Source organism: Papaver somniferum, chromosome 9 (assembly GCF_003573695.1).
Source record: "Papaver somniferum cultivar HN1 chromosome 9, ASM357369v1, whole genome shotgun sequence".
In the NCBI taxonomy this organism is placed as follows: Eukaryota; Viridiplantae; Streptophyta; class Magnoliopsida; order Ranunculales; family Papaveraceae; genus Papaver; species Papaver somniferum.
In genome coordinates, this window is record NC_039366.1 from 57,232,833 (window position 1) to 57,243,317 (window position 10,485).

At 37.8% G+C, this 10,485-nt stretch overlaps 1 pseudogene; it reads left to right on the forward strand.

Annotated features, from left to right (window-relative positions):
• Positions 1–2,455: 2,455 nt before the first annotated feature.
• Positions 2,456–4,031, forward strand: LOC113308217 (annotated as a pseudogene).
• The last annotated feature ends 6,454 nt before the right edge of the window (positions 4,032–10,485 follow it).

Below are 10,485 nucleotides of genomic sequence, written 5' to 3' on the forward strand. Positions count from 1 at the left end.
TTTTGAAGAGAAAGAGGTTATATTGAAAAGGAAAAGTAGTTACAAGAGGCAAGCCTCAAAAACAAACCCAACGGGAAGGCTAAAAGACAATTACATAGTACCAAGAACTCCCTCCCAATGAAAAAGAACTTGATATACACCGCAGTTTTTACACTGTATATAACCTTAGTTCATTCTATTGCTACAGATAGAGAGATAGGGATATATCAGCAACAGGGGCACCAAATTTCTCAAACTGAATTGGTCGTTCTCTCTGTTTGATTTTCAAAGGTTGAATTCTAAATCTAATTATTAGCTAGTCGCACTCATTTATAAATATTATAATGTGAACCCACCGTATCGAATAAAATCTTCCCGGGGCTGGGTCTTTCTAGTTATACCCAGCATCTTCTACTTCTTTACTTCTATCTGTTCACTTTGTTTCTATTCGTCTCAGCCGAAATAATTTAAAGGCGAAGAATGTTTTGAGAGATTCAAATAAACACTGTTTCTTTTTGGTTGGCAGAAAGATCTTTTGATACATTTCAGAACTTCAATGAACGATTCTTGCTAACTAGATAATAAACAACGTGACATCAACTCAAAACCATAATAAAATCCACCCTGCAGCTTCTTTTTTGGAACAAGTTTACATTCCTTTTGCTCATATAAGTATATAAGTCTCTGCAGCTTCGTTTTTGTCTGCTATTTCATGGCTAAACACAATGAAAATTCTTGGTCTTCTATAATGCGCATCTAAGAAAAAACTGCTAAAATATAAATCAATTACATTACATCCTTCTGCACACTTGTCAGCAGGAGAAACTGGAGAGCATTATCAGAGACTTCCAAAGCATTCGGATATACCTGAGAATTTAGTGGTTGACTTTATTATAATACTGCTTTGACTTTGCTCTCCGTTTGATTTTGACTTTGTAACTAAGATGCGCATTTCATATACTAATTATCACGAGTGCTAGCATCTTTGACTTTGTAAGATGTACTCAAAAAGAGGACCTGGATTTGTAAGATTCCTTGTTTGGGAAGTAAATTGACGTTGGACATGGTTATATTTGGGCAGTTGACTATATGTAATCCCTGAATTGGTGTTAGCATTTAATCATTCATGTACTTTCGATCAATTTTTATGGAAACCTGCAGCTCAGATAGAATTACCACGGGTATTATTGACTGCCTCTGCTAGAACCGATGCAGAAAATGCACGACCATAGTCTTCACCCTGGCTGACCTTAACTGGTCTCTCTGTTCAGGTAGTGTCTTTTCATAATTTGTTGAAGTTGCTATGAAATTTCGCAAAATGATTGTTAAAACGAAGAATCTTCTAAAGCTTACTAAATTGCTGCTGTTGCCAATTGGTGTTAAATACAAATGGGTTAGGTACTAAGGTTTCCCATTGTCCTATTGAATGATTTTTGTTAAAGGAAGAGCAAAAAGAGATCTGGGAAGAGCATAAACTGTAATCAACTCATTAATTAGGGAAGATTCAATACAACTGTGCGGGCCGGACTTAATTACCCTGCGATCTCATCGTCTTCTTAAAAATCCTAACTTGTAAATACCACCATTACCAAAAACCAGTTCAAAATAGAATATCCTGCAAATTAATCTACGTAAAAATATTAGTCGTGATAGTTGTCGATTTAAGGATTGCCAGTGCACAAACAATCATAATCAATTTTCTAGTATTTGCCATTGTTAAGAAAATTACTGTCCATGGTATGATGAGCATTTATCTTTTTTTCGTTTGGTAGTGGAATTCAGCCGGAGCTCACAAGCACGTTCCTACCAACCCATTTGTACATTTATCATCTGGTGATATTTGAATTCTCTATCTGTTAACACGGGTTATTCATTTGTTTTTGGATACTTTTGTGGATTTAATTTCTATATGTTTGTCAACAGTTTTGTCTTACTTGTTATCACATTGCCAAGACCCAAATTCCCCTCCATTAATGGAAGTTTAAGTTGTCGTAACTGTGGTTAGCTAGGGTTGGGAAGAAGAACAAGACGCAGAAGATTAGGTTTCATTTCGATGATGAATCGGTGGGCATGTGAACAATTCATGTGGTTAGAAAGGGTATTTTGGTCCGAGTCGATGATATATATATAACCGGCCTTGACCAGTGAGTTGACTACGATTTTTGATCTCCTTAAATCTCTTTTTGCTCTCCCTTTAACAAAAATCTTATTGAATTCTCTTTCGGATTATAAAAGTAAACAGTAATAAAAGGTGATCTGTGAACGCTAGTTCGATTTTAATCAAGTCATGGAGGTACGTAGCTCTCATATTATATTTAGTAATATTGTCATCACAATTGCTACTAATCGCAAATCAAATCCCCATCCAAATGTCAATTTTTAATTATATTTAATTATGTCGTGTTAAATTAGGGGTGTATTTATAGGGTAATCACTTTGAATATTTTCCCTGCCTCATCATTCCTTTGCAAACAAAGTCCTAGCTAGCAAACTATACCAATGGATTCACAAGTATGTCAAGCTTTTCATGAGTTTGATAACATCCATGGCTTCTGCAGTCACTTTGATTTTATCAAAGATGGCATCTTCGAGCGACAACAGTTCATTGACCACGTTAAAGGAGAAATACCAGAATCTCAAGAGTTATAACTACTATAATGGTATCCCAAATGATGATATTGCTTCATTTGATCTTGGGTTGGTTGATCAAAACCAATTGTTTCCTTTGCCTTCTCCTCCTACACAAGATTACCTGTTTGATTTCATGAGTAAAAATACCTCTACTAGTGGTACTGCAGGTTATGGTACTATAGCTTCTTATTCCAGATCCTCATCTATTCACCATTTACCTCTTCATCTGCCTCCCGTTACTGAAGAGGCTAAAGGAGATGGTATTGATCAAGGAGAGAATTACGACGATAACTCATCGGGGACAACGACAGCCACTACCACAACAACCACTACCGCGACATCCACGAAGAGCGCCAAAGTCGTTGATCGATCTAAAACGTTGGTATCTGAACGAAAGAGGAGGGGTCGAATGAAGGAGAAACTTTATTCCTTGAGATCCTTGGTTCCTAACATAACTAAGGTCTGTTCTTTTGTCTATTCCATAGAAATGAGGTCTCTTTTTGATACTAGTGCTAATGTTTGCCTCATTGGCAACTATCGGACACTTCCTACTTTGAAATTGCATTCCTTCGTGACATTTTCCTTTTTCCTGTTGATTATTACGTACAATTATTTTCTTCTGATCGAATTAGTATGTCTCTAGATGGACAAGGCGTCAATCATTGGAGATGCTGTTTCTTATGTTCAAGACTTGCAAATGCAAGCAAAGAAGCTTAAAGCTGAAGTGGAAGGTCTCGAATCATAAGTAAATGGATCCACAAGAAGATCTCACAGCTTTTTTGATAATCCAACGAAAACTCAACGTGCAGACTACAAGAACACAATAATTTGCAAAACCATTTCTCAGGTTCATTTTTTTGCTAACCCGTTTTGCAGAGTTTTATGATCCCCGCATTTCCAGTTAAGCTAACCAATACTTTTTTAACTTGTTGTATGTAGATGGATGTTTTTTATGTAACTGAAAGAGAATACTATGTTCGATTTGAAAGCAACCATGGTGAAGGAGTGGCTCCTTCTCTCTTTAAGGCCCTTGAATCCTTGTCTTACATTGACGTTCGAAACTCAAACTTATCATCAGCTTTTGATAAGTTCACCTTGACTTCTACTATTCATGTAAGAGAAGGTGCTCAAGGTATCAATGATTTGTCAAATTTGAAGATACTAGTGTCACAGGCACTTCTGAATCAGGGATTCATGTTCACCACTCCTATAGCTAGTTCCTTAACCAACTATTAGTTTAATTCCCCATCCGAACATTGTAATTGGTTTCTTTTAGTACCAACTGCATGTTTTTCCATCATGCTCAGTATTTTCTAAGATGTACTTCATCTCTTAGATCCTCAAGTTGGATATGTTTTTGTACTTGGTAGGAGTATTAGAGAGATCAAGATGATGAATGCAAAGCTTAGAGTCAGCAAAATAATTCGGTTCTATACTCGATCTGTAAGGTACTTGCATGTCCTTGACATGGCCTCCATTATGATACAAATTTCATATGTTACCACTATATTAATATATATGATCGTATCTTGTGAGATCATTATGTTTAGTATTTTATTGTGATTGAAAATTTGTGTTGGCTATAGATTAGAGACGTTCAATCTACTCCAAACATCTTACTGAATACTGATCAAAAGCTGATTAAAGAAAACCTAACATCAGATTACTGGAGAAAAATAATAATCAATGATTGGATATATAATTAGTTTTATACTTAGTTGATTAGTTAAAGTAAAGTAATCCATTTTTTTTTTTGGAAAAGGATGTTTCTAAATTTCCAGTTACTCCATACGAAGCACGATTGCTAAAGGCTGGTATCAGCATTAGCGGGCTGGTACCATTTGATACAAAACAAAAAAACTTCGAAGCAATTCCGGCCGTTTGATCACTGAAATGATACCAGCCCTGCTAATGCTGGTACCAACATTTAGCAATCATGATATGGCGAATCATCATATCGTAGTTCCTGAAAGAGCGGGGGGTCAAACAACCTCACCCAATATTTCGATTAGCAATCTGAATGGACTAACTCCAATATACTTTCTAGAGAATCAACTAGACAGTCAGACTCAATCTAGATAAAAGTATATCAAAGAGCTAATATCTCAATCTCTCTATTTGATTTTACTCAAGAAAATGGAAATCTGCGAGTCTTTATCAAATACTAGAGAGATAAACTTGGATGGTACCAAAGACCAATATCCAAGTGTCAATCAATTTAAATCAACAACCAAAGATTGGATATTCTAATTGATTGATTTTAACGCACAACCTGTGATATTTCAATTATATAACAAAATATAATGCGGAAAAGAAATAACACAGACACCAGAAATTTTGTTAACGAGGAAACCGCAAATGCAGAAAAACCCCGGGACCTAGTCCAGATTGAACACCACACTGTATTAAGCCGCTACAGACACTAGCCTACTACAAACTAACTTCGGTCTGGACTGTAGTTGAACCCTAATCAATATCACACTGATTCAAGGTACAGTTGCGCTCCTTACGTCTCTGATCCCAGCAGGATACTACGCACTTGATTCCCTTAGCTGATCTCACCCACAACCAAGAGTTGCTACGACCCAAAGTCGAAGACTTTAATAAACAAATATGTATCACACAGAAAAGTATACGATGATAGATAAATCTGTCTCCCACAGATAAACCTAAGAGTTTTGTTCCGTCTTTTGATAAAATCAAGGTGAATAGAAACCAATTGATAACCCGGACTTATATTCCCGAAGAACAACCTAGAATTATCAATCACCTCACAATAATATAAATCGTATGGTAGCGAAACTAGATATTGCGGAATCACAAACGATGATACGAAGATGTTTGTGATTTCTTTTTATCTTGACCTATCGGAGATATAATCTCAAGTCAATTATTCAATTGAACTCGTACGATAGAAAATGGCAAGATCAGATCGCTCAACTACAAGAGAAGTAGTTTTGTATGGCTTCACAATCCCAATGAAGTCTTTCAGTCGTTAACCTACAGGGTCTTGAGAAGAAACCTAAGGTTAAAGGAGAATCGACTCTAGCAAAACCAACTAGTATCACACAGGAGGTGTGGGGTTTAGTTTTTCTAGTTGCTAGATGTCTCCTTTATATAGCTTTCAAATCAGGGTTTGCAATCCAAGTTACCTTGGTAACAAAGCATTCAATATTCACCGTTAGATGAAAAATATGATTTAACCAAGCTAATATCTTTCAACCGTTAGATCGAAACTTAGCTTGTCACACACAAATGAAATGTATTTCATTTAGGTTTGAGTAACCTTACCTAAACATGTACACTTATTTGGTTCACAAATAGTTAACCAATGGTTAGACATATGAGTACTTCCATATTAACCGTATTCATCTTCTTCACATAACTAGTTCAAATGACTCATAAGAACTAGTTGAAGAGTTATTCAATTGCTTAGGTATTTATGAATAGACACAATTGAAACAAAATCGGTTTGATTCACTTGAATCAATTCATGAACAATATAGCCACGGTTTGCAAAGATTGCATTCCTTATTGATTTATTGTTTAAGTTCATGAACTTCCAATTTGAGAAATATAACCAGCTTGGGTACGCGTACCACAACTACCAGATTTGAGTTTAGAAACTCAACAGAAATTTTCGGTCGAAAACTTCCATGGGTACGCGTACGGGTATGCGTACCTAAGGTGACTGGTTTAACAGTTTTCAAACTTACAAACTCAGCAGAAATTTTTGGTTCGAAAACTTCTGTTGGTACACGTACGGGTACCCGTACCCAACCTGTCTCCTTTACCAATACCGTATGCACACATATACACACACTTGGTTTCCGGCACATGGATTTATACACTAATGCGCGAACACACTATATATGCTTATATCCATAGTTGGTTACGTAATCTCAACTCTACATTTCAATCATTGAAACACTCTTCTATAATGTTATAACAGTCGTTATTCACAACTATCGTCAGTAAAGCTATTTTCAAGATTGAAACGTCATCATGACTTTCGTCACGGGTAAAGATGAAAAATGGTTAAAGCGAAAGTTTACCAACACATATTTCGAGAAAAAGATAAGCGAGTAAACTCGGCTCGAAATAGCAAATGTGTATGTATGAAAACTATCATACTTATACGACTTTGTCTCAAGATTAGGAGATAGAGTAGATAGACTTTTGAGTGATAGATAAGTTCAAGTCTCCACATACCTTTTAGTCGTATGAAGTTCCGCTGATTCCTTGAGTAGTTCTTCGTCTTCGTAAGATGATCGCCATGGAGTCTGGAGCTCAACTACACTAAACTGTCCTAAACCGAGACTTAACTATAAGTAGTCTAGAAATCAAGACATATTGTTTTGACAACTAAACTTGACAAACATGCTTGATATAGTAACACATGCGAGTTCGACCGAGCAATGCTCTAACAATCTCCCCCTTTGTCAATTTTAGTGGAAGAACTATCAATACATATAGATTACAAAATAAATAAAACTTTGTAGCTTCTCGTCCACATGCTTGATCTCCTTGGTGCTTCAACATTACTCGAAAACTTCATCTTTTCCAAGTACTCCCATGATTCTATAGGTGTTCAATTCAGCATCATAGTTGTTGAAGATCCGTAGCCATAACAATGAGAAAACAAAAGCTAACGATCATTGTTATACAATGTCATAGTATTATTACACAGTATCAAAGTTCTTATATCACAACTTCGGCAAAAATACTATGGTGATATGTATCACTCCTCCTTAGTCAATACTTTCATCTCAACATGAAAACCACTCCTCCTTACATAATGATCCTAAAAACACGTAAACCATATGTATTTGTAGTGTGAACTACATATTAATTCTCCCCCTTTTTGTCAATAAAATTGGCAAAGGTACGAAAACGGGATCCTAATGAAATTTCCACGGAGATGCTCAAGACCAAAGAAAAGTACATATCAACTTGTTTAGATGCAATCATAAAGCCGAAGCTAAATGCATTCATCAAGGAGTTTATAAAGATATAAGATAACCCCTAAAATATTCCACAGCCGCACTCCCCACAAAGATATGGAAATTAAGTGCAAGTTCAAAAGAACTCTCCCCCATTTGATGTCATTCCCGAAAGAACAACAAGAGCGACCTTACTTTTACAATAAAAGAAGGATTTCTTTGGACGCCAACAACCATAAGGAAATGATTTTGTATCCAAATATTCTCAATCAAACTAATTACAAGAGAACACATGATTAATTTAATCGAAATACACAACCAAATTAATCACAAACGAGACTATGATTTATTTAGTTGTAAATGCTCATGCTCACATAAGAAAACTTATGGAGCCGCACAGTATATATATAAAATATGGATCAGGGAAGATCAATACTGCGGAATATACAAAGATCTTCATCACTATTTGCATAACGACATATAATAGACATAATCTTTGTAAACAAAAGATTTTAATCTATCTTCCATCAAAGAATTGACATAAGAGGCTTAACTTTTGTTTGTAAAAAGTTCATCGATCTTGCATCAATACATGCATATCGACATATGAAAGAGATAACTTTTGACAACGTATGGGACAATAACAGTTCACGGATGCAAACACACATATCCCATAACATATTGCAATATACAAAACCTCCAAATCACTTTAGAATTTAAATGAATAAATCTAAAAACGTTGCAAGATGAAACGTTGGACATAGCTATGCGTACTCACAATAGTGGATATTCCAAACCCTCATTATCCTTCTATTTGAGGGTAAAAACTGGTTCTGTTGTTTTTGGTAAACTTGGGTGTTTTGATGAGAAACGAATTCAAACCCTAAACAATGCATTGCACGAAAGCACTTTTAGATTCGAGAGATCAATCTGTAAGACTCTGGCCTAAACCAAGAAATGGTCGTTCCAGATTCAATTCAGTCACAAAGTGAAGGAGAAGGGGTTGATCTTAGGGAGGGAAGCGAAGAAGGTGTTTGAGATCAAAATGTTGAATTATGAAGGTGCGGATGTTTTATGACTTGTATCAGAATGTGGAACTGGCTTGCAGAATGTAAGCTATCAGTTCTTGGTGTTTTCTTGATACTGTGTTAACAACACTTGTGTTGTTCGTTTGAATAGGTTGAAAACCTATTTATACAAGTCATTGAGCGCACCCTGATTTCTTAGGAAGTTGGGGAAGTTCAGTAGTGGAGAAGTGGGTTTTTGCGGAAGGTGGTGATCATGTTTCCGTTATGGGGGGGGGGGGACTGATCACACGTTCACCCACTACTCTCATTACTGTTAACCGTCCATCTTTCCTGACATTTTCTCGTAATAGGCGCGTTGCACGCCGCACGCTGTAAACCGCCAGACTAATACCCCAGTGAGCATCCCCCAGTTTATGACATGTTTGATGTCTCGAGTGAATGGGTCAAGCCATGTGACTTGCCTCTAAAATCAGCACGTAGTGCTTTTAGGTTAAATAACAAATTATTTATAAAACCGATATTTGTGAAGCATTGCTTATAATCGATGCATGTAAAACATCGCTTTCGAATAAGCAGCTGAAAGTAATTGATATGTTAGAAGCATCCCTGTTTTTGAGCTCGATTGAATCAGTCATGAATTCAACGTCTTAAAAGGAGCGTGACCGTCCTCTTTCAGGGAGTTGGTAGGAGCTACGCACGCATCCCAAGGAGTGTCCGGCCGGGCCTTCTAGGAGAGTGGCGACTGGTAGCCATTATAAATCCTATCGGTCGATCGAGATTAGATCTGGACATCTAAAATTGCCTAGCCAAGTTAAGTGGTTGAAACAATTTGCGGCAGTTAATGACTGCTGCTGAATCGTACAAGTAGCGTGAATGGTCACTTTTCGGGTGATCGTTCGGGGCCACATAAGCCCTTGGCCCGGCCGATCGCTCTTCATGGAAGAGGGGGCGCCAGTGATCACAACGCTATCTTGTTGGCTTTCTAAAAATAAATCTACACCATCCAACTAGACTGGCGAAGTTGGATGGTCGTGATCGATTTGCGGCAGTTTCAAACTGCTGCTGACGCAACTTAAGGTTTGGGGACCGATCGACCAACTCCCTTTTGAGCGAGCGATTCGAGGCGCTGCGTTTGGGTTTGAGTAGATCGATCGACTATGTACAAAGGTGGTTTCCAGCAAGCATGCTGATATCCCCTGGGTCACCTAAAATTAAATCTAAGACACTCAATTGGATGGTGAAGTTGGATGGTCGTGATCGATTTGCAGCAGTTTTTCAATGCCGCAAAGTGATTTTAGGGTTTCTTAAAGCAGCGCGTTCACGCTACTTTGAGCAAACGATTTGATATGTCCTGGATTTTCTGTGGACAGGTCGATCGACCAAGGGATAGGTTGGGCCAACAGTGAACACGTTGGCACTTCTTTGATCGCTCGAGATGCGACCTAAGCCATCCAACTAGGCCGGCTAAGTTGGACGAACACGACCGATTTGTGGCAGTTGTAAACTGCCACAACCCAAATTTAGGGGTTTGAATGCAGCGTTCCTTCTAGAGTTTGGGTAAGCGATTGAACACTGTATAGGCTTGCCGTATGCAAGTCGATCAAATAGGGCACTAGTGGGTCCACCAATGATCATGCTGGCACTTCCTTAACTGTTCGTAGGAGGATCCAAGCCGTCCAACCAGGCGGCAAAGTTGGACGTTCGTGATGCTTCTGAGACCGTTTTGAATAGTCTATGCTCGTTCGAGCTTCTTCCAAACAACGCGACCACCCTACTTAGGGTTAGCGTTCGACAACGTTGGGATGTACTTAGGCATGACCCGATCGGTTGGGGCGTTAGTGGGCCCGCCGACAATCTGTTAGAGCATAGCTCGGTCGACCTCGTATGCGTTGCTATATCAAGCA